Genomic DNA, 20136 nt, shown 5'->3' with positions numbered 1-20136 from the left:
TAAGTATGAGATTAGAAAATAAGAAGAGAACTTGAAAATAGTGCATTTAGGCAGATCGAACGACTGAGAATCGGGGCCTCGAGCCTGATTATACGGGGCCTCGAGGTTGATCTCGACACTGAGCTATGGGAAGCCGATAAAGGGCTAATAGTATTGGGAGCTTTGATGAAGACTTTTTATGGTCAATAATGAGCAATAAATGAAGAACAATAAATAGAACACAATAACTGTAAGCAATAAATAGCGAAATCAAGGAAAAATATTTAAGTTAGAGAGAATGTTCTTGTATTGAATGTTGCGAGTAGTATGCATATCGTGTGTGGAAAAGATAGTAAAGGTCCCCTTTATATAGGAGGAGGGAATCCCATCTTAGTACATGTGTATTTATTACAAAGTAAAGTAGCTGGTACAGCTACTTAGCAGTCTGGTACAAAGTGGTACTATTCTTGTAGGTGTTGTCAGTTCGAACCACGTGACTAGGGAACTTCCCGTTTATCAATGATAACCATCGATTCGTTCCACACCGAGGTTTGGTATAAAAACTGCCGAGGTCGAAACCTCGAAATGCCTCCGTGCCTTCAAGGCCTTTTTGGGGCGAAGCTAAGGAAAAGACGTAATGATCGTGAAATTTGGCTTCCCGATTTCACCCGTGTACAGATAGTCCCCGTGTTTCTTAGAGTAAAACGATAAGAAACAATCTCGAATTCCTTCCCCTTTGATACTTCCCCTCCGATCGAAGGAAAAGAGTACAACGCATGCTTTAAAAACCCAAGGTCCTCGAGCCTGGGGGTGTTTTAGAGTCTTCCATCGGACACCTTAGCAGTAGTAATGTTTGAGCATTGATATGTTCCAATTTTTTGGAAGCTATTCGCCTTCCATGATACCGAGCTTGTAGGACCCTTTGACGATCACTCCGAGGACGCAGTACGGTCCTTCCCAGTTTTGGCCTAACATTCCTTCATTAGGGTTTCGGGTGTTGAGGGTGACTTTCTTTAGGACTAAGTCCCCGACCCCGAGATGTTGGAGATTTGTTCTCCTATTATAATACATTTCGATCCTTTGTTTTTGGGCGGCCATTCGGACCAGTGAAGCTTCTCGCTTTTCATCCAATAGTACGAGGGCTGTAGTCATGGCCTCCTTGTTCGAGCTCTCGGTGGTGTGCCGGAATCTGGAGCTTGGTTCTCCAACCTCCACCGGTATCAAAGCCTCGTCACCATATACTAGGGAGAAAGGTGTTTCTCCTATGCTTGATTTTGGAGTTGTTCGGTATGCCCATAGCACTTCGGGCAATATTTCTCTCCACTTTCCCTTAGCGCTTTCCAACTTCTTTTTTAAGTTTTGAATGATGGTTTTGTTTGTAGATTCGGCCTAACCATTTGCACACGGGTGGTAGGGTGTCGACAGGATTCTCTTGATTTTGTGATTCTCGAGGAACTGTGTTATTTTGCTTCCGATGAACTACTTCTTGTTATCACATGTTATCTCGGAAGGAATCCCGAATTGGCACATAATGTGGTCCCAGATAAAGTTAATGACTTTTTTTTCTCTTATCTTTTCGAAGGCCTGCGCTTCCACCCATTTTGAGAAATAATCAGTCATAAATAAAAGAAATCTAGGTTTACCTGGTGCTGTTGGTAGAGGTCCGACGATATCCATCCCTCATTTCATGAATGGACACGGTGATAGGATCCAATGTAGCTGTTCACTGGGTTGGTGAATCATAGGGGCAAATCTCTGGCATTTGTCGCACTTTCGGACGAATTCTTTGGTGTCTTTTTCCATGCTGTCCTAATAGTAGCCTGCTCTGATCACCTTTCGGACTAAGGAATCGGCGCTGGAATGGTTTCCGCAGGTGCCCTCATGGATTTCTTGGAGTACATAATCTGTGTCTCACGGCCCTAGACATACTACTAGGGGCCATCGATGTTCCTATTTTTGTCGAGCGAGAATCGAGCTGCTTTGGTTCGCAGGGCCCTCGATTCTTTTGGATCCGTGGGTAGTTTCCCACCTTTCAAATAACCAATATATTCATTTCTCTAATCCTATGTCAGGCTAGTAGAGTTGATCTCGGCATGACCTTTCTCGATCACTGATTTGGATAGCTGAACAATAGCCCCGGGGAGTAGGTCATCTTCTTCGACAGACGATCCCAGGTTTGCGAGGGAATCGGCCTCGCTATACTGCTCTCGAGGTATGTGGAACAATGTCCATTCTTTGAAACGGTGCAATGTGACTTGAATTTTGTCCAAGTATCTTTGCATCCTATTTTCTCGGACCTCGAAGCTCCCATTTACCTGATTTACTACCGGGAGGGAATCGCATCTTGCTTCGACGATTTCAGCTCCTGCGCCTCTGGCCAATTCCAGACCTGCAATCATAGCCTCATATTCGGCTTCATTGTTAGTCAATCTTGCAGTTTTTATAGATTGCCTGATTATGCTACCCGTAGGCGGCTTCAGAACTATACCGATCCCGGATCCTCTCACGTTCGAGGCGCCATTAGTGAACAGGGTCCACACCGCGGAAGATGTGCCTATTTTTAGTAAAAGTTCTTTTTCTACCTCGGGCACGAGGGATGGTGAGAAGTCGGCCACGAAGTCCGCCAGAATTTAGGACTTGATAGTCATTCGAGGTTGATACTCGATATCATAACCCCCGAGTTTGATGGCCCATTTTGCCAATTGGCCCGATAGTTCGAGCTTATGCAATATGCTTCGAAGAGGATATGTCGTTAAAACACAAATACGATGGCATTGAAAGTAAGGTTTCAATTTTCGTTATGCGCTTATTAATGCAAGAGCTAATTTTTCTAGATGCGGATACCTGGTTTCAGCATCTCCCAGGGTTCGACTTACATAATAAATAGGGAATTGTGTACCTTGCTATTCTCGAACTAGCACACCGCTTACCGCTATCTCGGATACGACCAGGTATAAATATAATGTTTCATCCTCCTTTGGTGTGTGGAGTAAAGGCAGGCTAGTCAGATATCGCTTCAACTCCTCCGAGGCGCGTTGGCATTCTGGAGTCCATTCGAAGTTGTTTTTCTTTTTGAGTAAAAAGAAGAAATGATGACTCCTGTCTGATGACCTTGATATGAATCGGCCCAAGGCTACTATCCGCCCTGTCAACCGTTGCACGACCTTCACATTATTTATCACCGTGATTTCTTTGATGGCCTTGATTTTGTTGGGGTTGATCTCGATTCCCCTATTCGATACCATAAAGCCTAGGAATTTGCCCGAACCCACTCCGAAGGCACATTTCTCGGGATTGAGTTTCATGTTGTAGCTTCTGAGGATGTCAAATGTCTCTTGCAAATGAGTCAAATGGTCCTCTGCATGCAAGGACTTAACTAGCATGTCATCAATATATACCTCCATGGATATGCCTATTTGATGTTCGAACATTTTATTAACTAAGGGTCGATACGTGGCTCCCGCACTTTTCAGCCCGAAGGGCATTATGTTGTAACAGTATGTACCATACTTCGTGCTGAACGAAGTCTTTTCCCTGCCCCCAGGGTTCATCTGAATTTGATTATACCCCGAGTAGGCATCGAGAAAAGTGAGGGTCTCATGACCGGCAGTGGCATCGATCAAGCGATCGATGTTAGGCAATGAGAATGAATCCTTGGGGCATGCTTTATTTAAGTCTTTGTAATTTATGCACATTCTTAACTTATTTCCTTTTTTGGGAACTACCACCACATTGGCCAGCCATTCGAGATATTTTACCTCCCTAATAGACCCTATTTTGAGGAGTTTCATTACCTTGTCCTTGATGAATGCATGCTTTATTTCGGACTGGGGTCTTCTTTTTTGTTTCAACGGTTTGAATCTGAGGTCGACACTTAGTTGATGGGTGGTTATTTCCGGTAGGATCCCTGTCATATCTAAATGGGACCAAGCAAAGCAATCAATGTTATCAATAAGAAATTGAATGAGTTTTTTTCTGAGTTAGGGGGTTAATCCCATTCCCAGGTATACCTTCTGATCTGGGAGATGTTCAATCAAAATAACTTTCTCCAGCTCTTCAATTGTCGACTTCGTTGCATCCGACTCTTCGGGGGCAACGAAGGTTCGGGGAGCGAGGAAATATTCTTCATCATACTCAGGGGTCTGCTTGCTTCCCGACTCTTCCGAGGTAGAGTGTATAGGATTTGATGCCTCCAAGTGGACCGCGAACATTTCTTTTACCGCATGCTGTTCTCCATATACAATTTTTATATCGTCCTTTGTTGAAAACTTCATCATCTGATGTAGAGTTGACGGTACTGCCCTCATGTTATGTATCCACGGCCTGCCAAGCAATGCGTTGTACCTCATGTCACCACCGATGACGTGGAATTTGGTGTCCAGAACTGTACCGGACATGTCGACCGGGAGGGTGATCTCCCCTTTCGTTACTTTGCCGGCCATGTTAAAGCCGTTGATGACTCGGGAGGTAAGTACGATTTGGTCGAGCTACTCTACTACCTTCGGCCTGATTATGTTGACCGAGCTACTTGGATCCATGAGTACATGTTTAATTTGAATGTTACTTAAAAGAAATGAAATTACTATCGCATCATTATGCGGTTGCGTCAAGGTCTTGAAATCTTCCTCGCTGAACGCAAGGATGTCTTCGGTCATGCGGCCCCGGATCGGCCTTTCTGTTGCAGCGGACATTTTTATCCGTTTGATCATGGGTCCTTGGGGAATGTCGGTCCCCCCGATGATCATATGAACGACATGCTGAGGAATTTCTCTTTTTTCCCGGGTGGGATTTTTTCAAGTTTCCCGCTGAATTTCGTGGCATGTGCTCCTATTAAGGTGGGGACTGATGTTAACGTGTTGGGCGTTGTATGAGTCCGTACCCACGGGAATCAGTTCTGGTGCACTCTCAGGGTTTTGCGGTGGCACACCCATACCTAGAATAGCCATACCGTCTTCTCTATGGTCCTTCTCGTGTGCGTTTACTGAGTTAGACATTTTGACCTAAAATCAAAGATTCTTGGGCAAGAAAAAGAGTGAAAGATAACTTGTGTTATGTGTTAAACCAGCACGAAAATATTACTATTATTTTCAGCCCTACGGTGGGCGCCAAACTGGTTACCTTGAAAACGGTAATCACAATTAGATTTGATTTTGTGGTTCTAAAAATACGTGATCTATTTTATGCTAGTTGTTGAGCAATGGATGATAAGTATGAGATTAGGAAATAATAAGAGAACTTGAAAATAGTGTGTTTAGGCAGATCGAACGATTGAGAATTGGGGCCTCAAGCCTGATTATACGGGGCCTCGAGGTTGAGCTCGACATTGAGCTATGGGCAACCGATGAAGGGCTAACATTGTTGGGAGCTTTGATGAAGACTCTTTATGGTCAACAACAAGCAATAAATGAATAACAATAAATAGAACACAATAACTGTAAGCAATAAATAGCGAAATCAAGGAAAAATATTTACGTTAGAGAGAATGTTCTTGTATTGAATATTGTGAGTAGTATGCATGTCGTGTGTGCAAAAGACAGTATAGGTCCCCTTTATATAGGAGGAGGGAATCCCATCTTAGTACATGTGTATTTATTACAAAGTAAAGTAGCTGGTACAACTACTTAGTAGTCTGGTACAGACTGGTACTATTCTTGTAGGTGTTGTCAGTTCAGACCACGTGCCTAGGGAACTTCCCGTTTATCCATTATAACTATCGATTCGTGACATACCAAGGTTTGGTATAAAAACCCCCGAGGTCGAAACCTCGAACTACCCCCGGGCCTTCGAGGCCTTTTTGGGGAGAAGCTAAGGAAAAGACGCAATGATCGTGAAATTGGGCTTCCCGATTTCACTTGTGTACACCGAACTTACTGAATCCACCAGAGCACGTTTAATTTTATAATCTAGTACATTTAAAGATATTACCAATGCATCATTGTGTGGTAGAAACAGTCCGTCTGCGTCATCCTCCATGAAAGTGATGTCATCTTCAGTGATTTCTCGGAGTCTCTCGCTATAGGTTACTAATACCTTCGTCATCTTTGCTGCCAAGAAGGTAACCCTGTTGATCTCGTCCCCTCTGAAGATTATGTTTGTAAACACGTGATTTTTGCTTTACGAGCAATGCGCATTCGGGGTTCCATCAGGGAAGTTGCTAGGATTCATCGTCAGTCGACGGGGGATTGAGTTAGACCCATCCAAAATTGAATCCATCCGAGATTTGCCACCGCCAAGGAACAAAACAGAGGTAATGAGTTTGCTGGGCAGACTCAATTACATCAGCAGGTTCATCGCTCAACTCACAGCAACTTGCGAGCCCATATTTCGGTTGCTGAGAAAAGATGCTGCGGTAGGTTGGACAGCAGAGTGTCAGGAGGCCTTCGACCAAATCAAAGGGTATCTGTCTAATCCACCCATATTTGTCCCGCCTAAGCCCGGGAAACCCCTAATCCTTTACCTGACGGTCTTGGAAAATTCATTTGGTTGTGTACTGGGGCAACATGATGACACAGGAAGGAAGGAGTAGGCCATCTACTATCTCAGTAAGAAATTTATAGTGCATGAGGTCAAGTACACTCAACTCGAGAAAACATGCTGCGCCCTAACTTGGGTAGCTCAGAAATTGAAGCACTACCTGTCTTCATATACTACGTATCTCATATCCCGTTTGGACCCATTGAAATATATATTTCAGAAACCTATGCCCACGGGAAGGTTGGCAAAATGGCAAATTCTGCTCACCGAGTTTGATATCGTCTATGTGACGAGGACAGCCATGAAAGCCCAAGCACTGGCAGACCATTTGGCAGAGAATCCCGTTGATGAAAAATACGAGCCCTTAAGAACGTATTTTCCTGACGAAGAGGTGATGCATACGAATGAGTTGGAATTGCCCGAGGAACCGGGTTGGAAGCTTTTCTTCGATGGAGCTGCAAACGCAAAGGGGGTTGGAATAGGAGCAGTACTCATTTCTGAAACAGGACGGCATTATCCTGTTACGGCTCAACTACGCTTCTATTGCACCAACAATATGGCCGAGTATGAGGCTTGCATTCTGGGTCTGCGCCTGGCTGCTGACATGGATGTCCAAGACGTCTTGGTCTTGGGAGACTCGGACCTCTTGATACATCAAATTCAGGGAGAATGGGAAACACGAGATCTAAAACTCGTACCATACCGACAATGCTTGCATGATCTGAGCAAGCAATTTCGATCGGTAAAGTTCAAACACATCCCGAGAGTTCACAATGAGGTTGCGGATGCCTTAGCCACCTTAGCATCAATGCTGCACCACCCTGACAAAATGTATGTTGATCCTCTGCACATCCAAGTCCGTGATCAGCACGCCTACTGCAATGCCATAGAAGAAGAAGCGGATGGCGAACCCTGGTTTCATGATATCAAGGAATACCTCAGGATGGGGATATATCCAGAACATGCCTCTGGAGACCAAAAAAGAGCCCTTCGGCGTTTGTCAAATGGTTTCTTCCTCAGTGGAGGAGTATTGTACAAAAGAACCCCGGATCTGGGATTGTTGAGATGCATAGATGCCAGTCAAGCAACGTCGGTTATGGCAGAAGTACATGCTGGAGTTTGTGGGCCACACATGAGTGGATATGTATTGGCAAGAAAAATCCTTCGAACAGGGTGTTATTGGCTCACCATGGAACACGACTGTATCACTTTCGTGAGGAAATGCCATCAGTGCCAGATACATGGAGACTTGATTCACTCTCCGCCAACAGAGTTACATACGATGTCAGCACCTTGGCCGTTTGTAGCATGGGGCATGGATGTCATTGGACCCATCGAGCCAGCAGCGTCCAACGGTCATAGGTTCATTCTAGTGACCATTGATTACTTCACCAAATGGGTTGAGGCTAAAACCTTCAAATCAGTAACTAAGAAGGCAGTGGTGGACTTTGTTCACTCCCATATCATCTGCAGATTTGGGATCCCAAAAGTAATTATCACGGATAACGGTGCGAATCTTAATAGCAGCTTGATGAGAGAGGTATGCCAACAATTTAAGATTACACACCGCAATTCCACCCCATATCGTCCTAAGGCAAATGGAGCAGTCGAAGCAGCCAATAAGAATATCAAGAAGATACTGCGAAAGATGGTGGAAGGGTCCAGACAATGGCACGAGAAATTACCCTTTGCCTTGTTGGGTTACCGCACTACCGTCCGGACTTCCATAGGCACAACTCCTTATTTGTTGGTGTATGGAACTGAGGCCGTGATACCAGCGGAGGTCGAAATTCCGTCCCTCCGAATTGTCGCTGAAGCCGGAATTGATGATGATGAATGGATCAAAGCTCGCTTGGAACAGTTGAGCCTGATAGATGAGAAAAGATTGGCAGCAGTGTGTCATGGTCAGCTGTACCAGAAGAGAATGGCAAGAGCGTATAATAAAAAGGTGCGCCCTAGGAAATTTGAAGTAGGGCAGCAAGTATTAAAGAAGATCCTCCCACATCAGGTCGAGGCAAAAGGCAAATTCGCCCCAAATTGGCAAGGGCCTTATATCGTGACCAGAGTATTGGCCAATGGTGCTTTGTGTTTGACAGATGTCGAAGGTAGATGTGTCGACATGGCTATCAATTCAGATGCAGTCAAAAGATATTATGCGTAATTTCTTTAAATTATGGCAATTTTGGTTTATTTGTTTGTATTTGGCATTTGTTGAATAATGAGATGACGGAGGCAATTCTTTCTTCTATCCAAACACTTTTAACCCTCGCTTCCCCCTTTGAGCCTTAAGCAAATTCTTTCAATACCCCTCTTTTGGAATCACTAATGGGAAAGATACGAAAAAAAAGAAAAGAAAGGAAAAGAAAAGAAAAAGAAAAAGAAAAGGAAAAGAAAATGAAAAGAAAGAAAAGAAAAATCAAGGAATATAAAACCGTGGGAACTACGTTTGACCTGATTCCTCAAAGAGGATACGTAGGCGCCTCACGGCTCGGTCATAGTATGCATCATAGCAAATATAGGATGCATAATGTACATAGTGTGCATAATAGGCACAATGTGCGTAACGCACATAGCTCAACATAAGCATAAAAAATAAATTCCCCAAGCAAGAAAACTGGGGCAGAGGTTATGTTTTAAGTTCCAACAAAGGTTTGATTCCAAAAGTTGTAACACATCACCCTTCAAATTGTTTTCATTTTTGTAGCCTTTCTTCAATCCCACACCAAAACCAACGTCAACATCCAAAAGACCTCCCGATCAATGTTCGAGAGATGCCAAATCCGGCAAATAAGGCCGAGAATAATACACTGATTCCCAGCAAAGAAGAGGATCGTAAGACTGGGAATGAGTTGATAGTCAAAAGAATCCCCGGAAGAGAGGGTCGCACCTACAACACCCCGGATCCTCGAAAGAAATAAAATGAGAGAGTCTTATCGGTGAAAACCTTCACAGGCACCGAGAGGCGATGTAAGATGAGGGATATGAAATGAGAGAGTCTTATTGGTGAAAACCTTCATAGGCACCATAAGGCGCCGGGAGATGAGAGAAAAGAGAGAGTCTCATTAGTGAAAACCCCTCGAAGGGCACTATGAGGCGACAAGACGAATCAACAAAAGCTACCACATTTGCAACAGCATGGACAGTCATTTATCATCCCCAGCAAGTCAGACCATCCGGCAAATTGATTGATACAAATAGACTGGGTCGGGAATCTATGGTGCACGTCATGATCACGGGGACCAGTCATGTCCTCCAGATAAGTTCTTTTGATTGTCTCCTCCCACAAAAATATTGGTTCAGAAAGATTTTCTCCTTTCCGTATCTTTTATTTCATTCCTTAAAATGTGTCTTGAAAGGATTTTTCAAAGCTTACTACCAGAAACCAAAGGGGAATTCATCCAATGCAGGATAATACAAACAGTCTTAAAGGCCGGTCCCAGGCAATGCAGGGATTGTGCCCGGAAATTTTGGAAGAAGTGAGCTCCAAAAGGGAGTGGTTTCGGGAGTTAGAAGCAGACTCCCACATCATGTGTTTAAAAAGAGAATGCAGAAAAGGGGATAAATTAAAAACCAATCCCCAGCAGGCTAGAGACCCCCAACAGGCAACTTTGCCCGCCAACCAATTATGGGGACAAAGAGCCAGAAAAGAGGAAGAGAGAAACATTGCTCGCCAGAAAGGCACCCTCTACCACCACGATTAAAACTGACCAAATCCTTTTGTCCGTTGCAGGGGAACAGAGGATTGATGAGGGCAGCAAGATGCAACGCCATGGAAGTCACCAAAAATCGGGGCAGAAAATTTTCTGTCGATTGTCGAAAATGTTCTCGGAAGAACGGGGAAACAATTTCAATACATTTAAGTTCTAGGTCGCCCACCAGTATAATGCGGGAATATTTTTAAGTTCTAGGTCGCCCACCAGTATAATGCGGGAATACATTTAAGTTCTAGGTCGCCCACCAGTATAATGCGGGAATATTTTTAAGTTCTAGGTCGCCCACCAGTATAATGCGGGAATATTTTTAAGTTCTAGGTCGCCCACCAGTATAATGCGGGAATATTTTTAAGTTCTAGGTCGCCCACCAGTATAATGCGGGAATATTTTTAAGTTCTAGGTCGCCCACCAGTATAATGCGGGAATATTTTTAAGTTCTAGGTCGCCCACCAGTATAATGCGGGAATATTTTTAAGTTCTAGGTCGCCCACCAGTATAATGCGGGAATATTTTTAAGTTCTAGGTCGCCCACCAGTATAATGCGGGAATATTTTTAAGTTCTAGGTCGCCCACCAGTATAATGCGGGAATACTTTTAAGTTCTAGGTCGCCCACCAGTATAATGCGGGAATATTTTTAAGTTCTAGGTCGCCCACCAGTATAATGCGGGAATACTTTTAAGTTCTAGGTCGCCCACCAGTATAATGCGGGAATACATTTAAGTTCTAGGTCGCCCACCAGTATAATGCGGGAATACTTTTAAGTTCTAGGTCGCCCACCAGTATAATGCTGGAATACTTTTAAGTTCTAGGTCGCCCACCAGTATAATGCGGGAATACATTTAAGTTCTAGGTCGCCCACCAGTGTAATGCGGGAATACATTTAAGTTCTAGGTCGCCCACCAGTATAATGCGGGAATACTTTTAATTTCTAGGTCGCCCACCAGTATAATGCGGGAATACTTTTAAGTTCTAGGTTGCCCACCAGTATAATGCGGGAATACATTTAAGTTCTAGGTCGCCCACCAGTATAATGCGGGAATATTTTTAAGTTCTAGGTCGCCCACCAGTATAATGCGAGAATATTTTTAAGTTCTAGGTCGCCCACCAGTATTATGCGGGAATATTTTTAAGTTCTAGGTCGCCCACCAGTATAATGCGGGAATATTTTTAAGTTCTAGGTCACCCACCAGTATAATGCGGGAATATTTTTAAGTTCTAGGTCGCCCACCAGTATAATGCGGGAATATTTTTAAGTTCTAGGTCGCCCACCAGTATAATGCGGGAATATTTTTAAGTTCTAGGTCGCCCACCAGTATAATGCGGGAATACTTTTAAGTTCTAGGTCGCCCACCAGTATAATGCGGGAATACATTTAAGTTCTAGGTCGCCCACCAGTATAATGCGGGAATACTTTTAAGTTCTAGGTCGCCCACCAGTATAATGCGGGAATACATTTAAGTTCTAGGTTGCCCACCAGTATAATGCGGGAATACTTTTAAGTTCTAGGTCGCCCACCAGTATAATGCGGGAATACTTTTAAGTTCTAGGTCGCCCACCAGTATAATGCGGGAATACTTTTAAGTTCTAGGTCGCCCACCAGTATAATGCGGGAATACTTTTAAGTTCTAGGTCACCCACCAGTATAATGCGGGAATACTTTTAAGTTCTAGGTCGCCCACCAGTATAATGCGGGAATACTTTTAAGTTCTAGGTCGCCCACCAGTATAATGCGGGAATACATTCAGCTCTAGATTGTGGAATCAGTCACCCCACCTGAAGACGGAAGGGTACAACAGAGTTCCCCAAATGGGAAACAGTGAAATCCCAGCTCCAAGAAGCAGACAACTGCAGAGGCAAGCGCACAATTCAAAAGGAAAAAGGAACGCGTCTCAAAAGAAGCAGTTTGGGAACGTTGTAGCATGCCCAGTATAACGATGCTGATGAAGAAACATACCACTGAAGAAGCCATTGGAAGATTTAAAGAAGAAAGCCGTATCCCCAGCGGATCAAGCAAAGTGATGAAAACTGGCATTCAAACGTCAGCAAAGGACCAACATCATCTCCCAAAGTCACAAGATAAATGCATCGGAGGAAAGCGTTAGCCGACAAGAAAGCAAGGCAACAAGAACAAGTTGAAGATGGATGAGATTTCAGGATCCTCAGTTTAGCTTAGCTTCTTGTTTTCCTTTTAGAGCAATGTAATAGGGAGATCGGTTGAGCCGTAGCATCCCACAACAGCATACAACAACGCACAACAACAGCAAACACTACAGTCACACGGTAGTCCCAGCTACCGAAGATTTCCCGAACTACATCGACCTGATTCCTGTTCAGCCCAGGATATGTAGGAAACCTCTGAAGCAAAGGTTCGGTCAAATCTTTTTCAAAAAAAAAAATGCTTCACACGGAGTATTCGGACGGGCAAAAATCGCTCGCTTTATCTTTGCGCGAAAACCCTTCGTGTCTTCGGGCAAAGAGGGGCAGCTGTAAGCACGTGATTTTTGCTTTACGAGCAATCGCTCCAAAAGAAAATAAAAATAGTGACAAATGATTTCGCGGTACAATTTTTCGAGTTTTCCGTGACATGTGTTGTTAGTCATTTATGGGTCTGTCCGTTTTGCATCTAGGCATTATCAAACAAAAATACAAAAAATGCCTGTCGTTAAAAGAAAATTAAAAAAATGTGTATGTGTGCATCGTTCGTTCTCAGCTGTGAGCTAACCATTTTTATTTTTATTTTTATTTTTTCATTTATGTGTGTTTATCGTTGTGGGTATCACTCAATATGTGTGTAGGTTTATTTTAATTTTTACATTGTTTTAGGAATTTTTGTTTAATTTGAAAAAAAAAAGAGAAGGGAAAAGGAAAATCTGATTTGGGCCCCGAAACAAGGTCCAAAACCAAAGTACTGATCCAGTCCAAGACGAGCCTGCCCAAACACGGACTCAAACGACGCCGTATCGGCGTCCCTACCAAAGCCGTTGATCTGATTCAAACGAACGGTCCAGATCAGGCTGTTCAACTCGCCTCAACGACGTTGTTTCAGGCAAGATGATCTAAGCCGTCCAACCCCATTGATCCAACGGATCCAGGCCCTCCTCTAAACCCATCAACATGACCCGATCCATGCCCTTTACCCGGTCTCACCCACCATCACGCCCAAACGACACCGTCTTTCCTAAATGGATGGATCCTGGCCATAGATCTCACTTGATCCAACGGCCAGGATCTAAACCCTCAATACATATATAAGCTCTCCATTACACCCCACGCCCCCCAAACCAAACCCCACCTTCCCCACTGTACACCCTCATCCCAAACACAACCCCTTTTCATCCTCGAACCTTAGCAGCCGCCCCAGTATCCCTCGCCATTAAAGCCGGCAGCATGAACGCCGATGACCGCCTCCTGAACACCCTAGGACCACCTCACTGTCCTGAACACGAATCCACTAACCACGAGCCTCGAATCACTTTCGTTCGTCTCGAATCTTCATTTGAAGATTTGAGTCGAACCCGGATCTATGCCAAACCACCCCATCTTCATACCAGACACTCCCCTGACCTTCCTCGTGACCAAACCAAGCTTGGTTTGGTCCGAATCTACCCACAACTCCCTAAAAATCAGATCTGGAAATCCAAACTTTAGAACACATGCACCTGGGGAATCCGGCCGGTTTGGACATGGGTTTGAGGTCTAATAGACCTTAATCAAGGTGTTCTCATGTGAGAACACCCTGATTAAAGTTTGTTCGGCCTCAAAAGTTCGAAGATGAATCAGATTTGGGTCTGTTTGATTTAAACATTTTCGGTACGTTTTCCTTTCTTTTGTGTTAGTTTTAATTAAGTGGTCAGCATGTTTCGTTGGGTTTGTTTGTTATTTTTGTTATTTTTTATTCGGATTTCTTTCATCTCTTTAAAGACCTTTTTCTTTGGTCGGTTGATTTTCTATGTGTGTATTCTGAATGTACTCTGTGATAAACATGATCGTCGATTAGTTTAATCGTCAGATAAGTTAACTCATATAGGCCCCAGTAATTGAACAAAAATTGTCTGATGCCCTTTAGATCCCTAAACATATTGTTTATGTGAGCAATTGATCATTACCTGTTATAATTAGTATAGTCGACTCGATAAATATCGTCGATTAGCTTTCTATAACTAATAAATCGAATGAGCTAATAATGTCGCATGACTAATTGAGCTTTGTCACTGACTGTATGCCCCAGCATTGTTTGAAATGGTTTGTTTGCACTATAAAACTGACTGAAAAGGTTCAGCCCAGGCAGTCTTGAGTTCGAACTTTCATCAGTTCAAAAAATGCCCTGATGCTGCAATAGGCAGGGGCAGTAATAATCAAGGTTGACAGGGGTATTCTGGGGTGTTAAAAAGAACAGAAGTAATTAGTTTAAGTGAGCTGACAAATGGGGTACTAAATTAGGATTAAACTAATGCCAATGGGGGGACAAGACACAAGAGTATGGGTTTAAAAGGAATACTAAAATAAGCCCATAATCCTTGATTAAAGAATAAACCAGGCGTGGGGAACAAGAGGGGCTGGCATCAAGAGATGCTCAAGCATGGGTTTAACAGGGTAGGGGCAGGCTGCAAGTTGCAGCATGGGGGCAGCTTAGCTGCACTTGGTCACTTTGGCTTATAAATAGGCCATTTGAGAACTGAAAAAGGGCTGGACTTTTAGTCTTCAGAAAAAGAGAAAACAAAAGGCGGGAATTTTTAGTCTAAAAGCTGAAACTTTTAGTCTGAAAGAAGGTTTACTGAGTTTAAAGAAAGCTGAAAAACATAAGTTAGTTTCCAAATAGATTATAACCAAACACCATCTGAAAGTTGAATAAGAATTCATATTGGTCAAGCTGCCTTGGCCAAGTTCTGTCAGCTGCACTGACTGAGCTGTTTGTTGGTTGCTGAACTGTTGTCATTTGCTGCATCGAACTTCTTTTACTTCTGGTGTTCATTACTCTTCGTCTGGAATTATTGGTTTGGCACTCGACTACTTGCTGGTTTCATTTATTCTGGGAATCATTGTTGGTTGTTCGTGGACTGTGGAAAACAATCTTGGTTGTTGGTTTGTTGCTGTGCTGTTGCTGTGTATCTGTTGATGCTGTGATTACTGCACACTACTCAACTGATCATTCTCCTTCTTCCTTTCCTTTCCTTACCAGGTACACAATTGATACCACCAATGTAACTGAGAGTTTGAGCATGAATGCAAAAGAGAGGACCTGCAGATTGTTTTATGTATACATGAACTGTTACATTAAATGTCATAAAATAGTTACATTTTCGTTTGTATGATAGAAGTAGCCTACATGCTTAGTATATCAATGTAGGTTAATGAATGATAGTCATGTATGTATGCTGTTAGGTGAAAAACATTCCCAGGGTAATAGGTTGTATTTTAGACTTAGTCTGATGGTGTAGTACATTCTATAATGTAGGCCAAAATAGGTAAACTACCCACATGAATTAAAGTTCTTTCCCCTTTTGCTAGTTTGTCACATATAAATTGATAAAGAACAAAGAATCAGTTCTAGGCCTCAACCTCAGGAAGGCCGAGCCCAAATCAAAAAATCAGTTAGGCCTGTATCGGAAAAATAGGGCCCGAGTCTGGCCATCTCGCATGAGCTAGGTTTGGGCCCATAATTTGCGGCTAGTTGTCCATAAGCGCAGTCACGTTTTATTATTCTGTAAAAGCACTTTAAATCCGGTTTTATAATCAATTAAGGCTATTTACCGCTTTCAATAGATAGAGACAAACACGACAAGAAACGTAGTTGCTATAGGATATCCTAAAAAAATAACAACGAGACGAGCCTCGATAAAAAATAAACAAAACGCAGATGCGGGGCCCTTGTTAAATGTATATTAGTAAAGCATTTAGCTTCCAGGACGGGTTGATTAGCAAATCTCACAACCCTCCTAAAATAACAATACGCTAGACTCTTTAGGACGCGCCTTAATAAATCTTACCTTCGTAAACTCGGGTGCACATTGATGTGACCCAAATCCAAATCCCAACGGAATCGAAATGTGTTTCTAATCACGGGTACATTGATTGTGACGTGGTTCGAGATGCGTGTCCATGACGTTGCAAATTCATTTTAAAAAAAATAAAATGAGATGAGCCTCGCCAAATAAAAATACAAATCGCAGGGCCCTCAGTAAATATTTGCTTTAAAAATTATTTGGACTTCGGGATGGACCGTTTAGTAAAATTCCACGGTCTTACCCAAAATAAATACGCTAGTCGCTTTAGGCGCGTCTTAATAATTTATTTTTCTTAATTCGGGTGCACATTTATGTGACCCAAATCCAAATCTCAACCGAGTCGAGATATGTCAATAACCACGGGTGCATTGATGTAACGTGGTTCGAGACATGTTTTCACGACGTTGCAAGTCCTATAAAAATAACAGTGAATGATAAAAGCGGTTAAAAGATAAAATTGGCACATAAGTTCACGTTTGTATAAAATCAGATAATCAAGCCAAATATAACAGTTGAGCGACCGTGCTAGAACCACGGAACTCGGGAATGCCTAACACCTTCTCCCGGGTTAACAGAATTCCTTATCTAGATTTCTGGTACGCAGACTGTAATATAGAGTCATTCTTTTCCTCGATTCGGGATTAAAATTGGTGACTTGGGACACCCTAAATCTCCCAAGTGGCAACTCTGAAATAATTAAACCAATCCCGTTTCGATTGTCCTTTAATTGGAAAAAACTCCCCCTGCGCCCCTCGGGCGCGGAAAAAGGAGGTGTGACAATGTTGATCGTCTGGAACGGGGGGTCTTCTTCTATTTTTGAGTTTTCCACATTATCACGGTTGCGAACATAATTGTTCTTGGCCCGATCACTTAAGAATTCCCTGAGATAGCCATTTTTCACACCTCTTCATGTAGATGTCAACAGTCCCAAATCCGGTGGCCATGCATCCCGTGATATTCGCACCACAAATTGGGATTCCTTTGGCTAGGATCGGACCTCATCGGCTTTGGGGACCGTGCTTCTTTAATGTTCCTCATAACCGATACCAACTCTAGTACACTAATGTTGAAGTTGTACTCTAATATCTTGGTATAGGAAGGATCATGTGTAACTATCGCTTCTTGGTCCTGCAATGATCTATTGTTTTGACCGTGATCAGTTCTTTTGTCGGTAATGAAACCGTTTGTCGATTGGAAATCTTTGTCGCGTCCTTTGGCCCATTTGTAGGGCAAAAAATCGAGCCCTTGAAGACCGTCTATCTGTGTCGAAATCATCTTTTGATTTTTCTTTATTCTTCTCCCGACCTTTTGCCGACGTCGAGAAGCCAATATGATCATCTTCAATCCTTATCTTAGACTTGTACCGGTTGTGAACATCCACCCAGGTTGTCGCTTAGAACTCAAGCAAGCTTTCCTTCAATTTCCGGGAAGCATCAGAATTTCTCGGATTCAGGCTCTTGGTGAACGCTTCAGCCACCCATTCATCTGGAATAGCCAGGAGGAACATCCTCTCCTTTTGGAACTAGGTGACGAATTCCTATAGCAACTCGGACTCTCTTTGAGCAATTTTGAATATGTCGCCCTTTTAGGCCTACACCTTCCTGGCTCCGGCATAGGCCTTAATAAAAGAATCCGCGAGCATCTTAAAGGAATCTATGGAATGCTCGGGTAACAACGAATACCATGTCAAGGCTCCACTCGTGAGAGTTTCTCCGCACTTCTTCAGCAAAATAGATTCAATCTCATGGGGAGCTAAATCATTCCCCTTCATCGCTGTTGTATAGGTGGTAATATGCTCCTGAGGGTCCGAAGTACCATCATATTTCGGCATGTCAGGCATTTTAAACCGCGTCAGGATCAATTATGGTGTCACGCTTAGTTTATACGGCAACTGAGTATATTTCTTTGAATCCAGCCCTTTCAGCACCAATGGTGCGCCCATATTTGGTCCATACGGGCGTTCACTTCTGATGTTCTAAACATCAATACCACACAAGAGGGGGGGGGAGTGATTTGTGTGGTACCCAATTTTCGCTCTAGAAGAATCTGGTTCTTCTAGGTGTTTTAACTACTAATGTTTGTGGAATAAAAAGTACATAAAATAAAGAACACAGAGATTTTTACGTGGAAAACACCTGGATCAAAAGGTGAAAAAACCACGACCTACTACTCAGTAGGATTTTCCCAAACTTCCACTAAAATCACTGAGCCAAAGCAACATTTACAAAAACTTTTTGTAAACCTAAGGATTAATTATAATCCCTTGTAGCACACAGCCTTAACTGTTGCGACAACTTCAAGTTAGCTTATAACTTGAACACTCAAAGTACCTAATACAATTGCTTCTATGAAAGTTGAAAGGTACAACTTTAAACCACCTACTACAATTGAACTAGAATAAGAAAAAACACAATGGAACTGGCTCTTCTATCTCATTCAAGTAGCTTCAGGAGTGCACTCTCAAATCTCACATAAATTGCTTGCAAAATCTCCTTGCTCTTTTGCTTTCAATTTAGTTTAACTTCTGCATTTGTGCAATATCTGTAAAAGAAAACAATCACTGTCATTTAATAGGTTAGAAATCAGAGTTTGATTGGGACTCAATTTCTAATCTTCTATCGTAGTTGAGTCCTTGAAGATATCAAACTCTAACACTCTCTTTATCCGGATTGTGTTCTCTTCATATAAGGAGACTTTCTCCCCTTATCCAATATGCAACCTTTTCGATCAGATCAGGAGATATTTCTACTTGATCAGTAGGACCTATCTCCTTCACGTGCATCTCACATGTGTAGGTTGATCATGACAGTGTTTCACAAGATGGACCTGGTCCATGACTGAGTTCATTTGTCATTCTTCAAAACTCCACCTGTTCTTGGGCCAACAAATTCCCTCTTTTTACTAATCAAAAAACCTATAAAAACTCAGCTTAACTATCAACACTAAACTAAGAAAATTTTCTTTTCATCAAGGATGAGGTTAAATAGGTTATAAATATCACTTATTTCAGAATAATGTGTAAGCATAATATCTCTTCCCCCTTTTGGCATCATCAAAAAATTGCATACACAGTGTGAATTCTAGATTTTAATAAGTACTCATGGCCACTGGGGCAACTGCAAGTGCAATTATGGTGCAATCAAACAAACATATTTAAACTATCAAGGTCAGAATAATCATTGAACAATAGAAAACAACAATTTTCATTGAGAGAGATATGTTGCCACTAACAATCCACAAAAAGAAAGAAAAACATCCAAACCATGAGCAAAAAAACAAAAACAAATCCCTAATCTGGGTCACTGGGGGTACTAGAACTAGTTCAGGAGACAGAAACTAGGAGTCCTAAGGCTTGGAGGAACTGGAGGGTTGATTTTGGAGAAGATTCAGCATGTTCTAAAGAATTCCATCATTCTTCTCCTTTTCTTTTGCAAGCTCAATTATGAGACCATCCCTCTCAGCTTCCACTTTAACCACACGAGCCTTGAGCCTAGCAATTTCAGCATCCTTAGCTGCACATTCCTGAACCAAAGTCCTAACCTTGCTGTTGATGGGTGTCCTCAAGGATGAACCAGGTTCAACTGGGATGGCATTGACTGGATAGTCACAAGCAAGAAGAGTTTTGATGCCAAAGTGTTCTTTGCTCGAGGCCATTTCCCATTTCTTCAGAGGCACATTGAGCCTGTCCAGAACTATTGTTAGTATGAAGCCATATGGGGTAGTATGAGCCTTGGAACCATTTATGACCCTATCTAGCAGTTTGACTGTCACGCCCCAAAAACCGAGGGGCGCGACCGGTGCTCGACCGGGTAGCCCCCAGCCAAGCGGACCTGGGAGCCTTTCCTATTTCATGTGATACCCTGCATTTCCATTACCCATTAACCAAGTGAAATAGCCATTTATAAATTTAAACACATTCTTACGAGATTTACATAACATACATAGTTACTTAGCGTGGTTTACA

Source organism: Nicotiana tabacum, chromosome 1, assembly GCF_000715075.1.
Source record: "Nicotiana tabacum cultivar K326 chromosome 1, ASM71507v2, whole genome shotgun sequence".
NCBI lineage: Eukaryota > Viridiplantae > Streptophyta > Magnoliopsida > Solanales > Solanaceae > Nicotiana > Nicotiana tabacum.
This window is presented reverse-complemented; position numbering follows the sequence as displayed.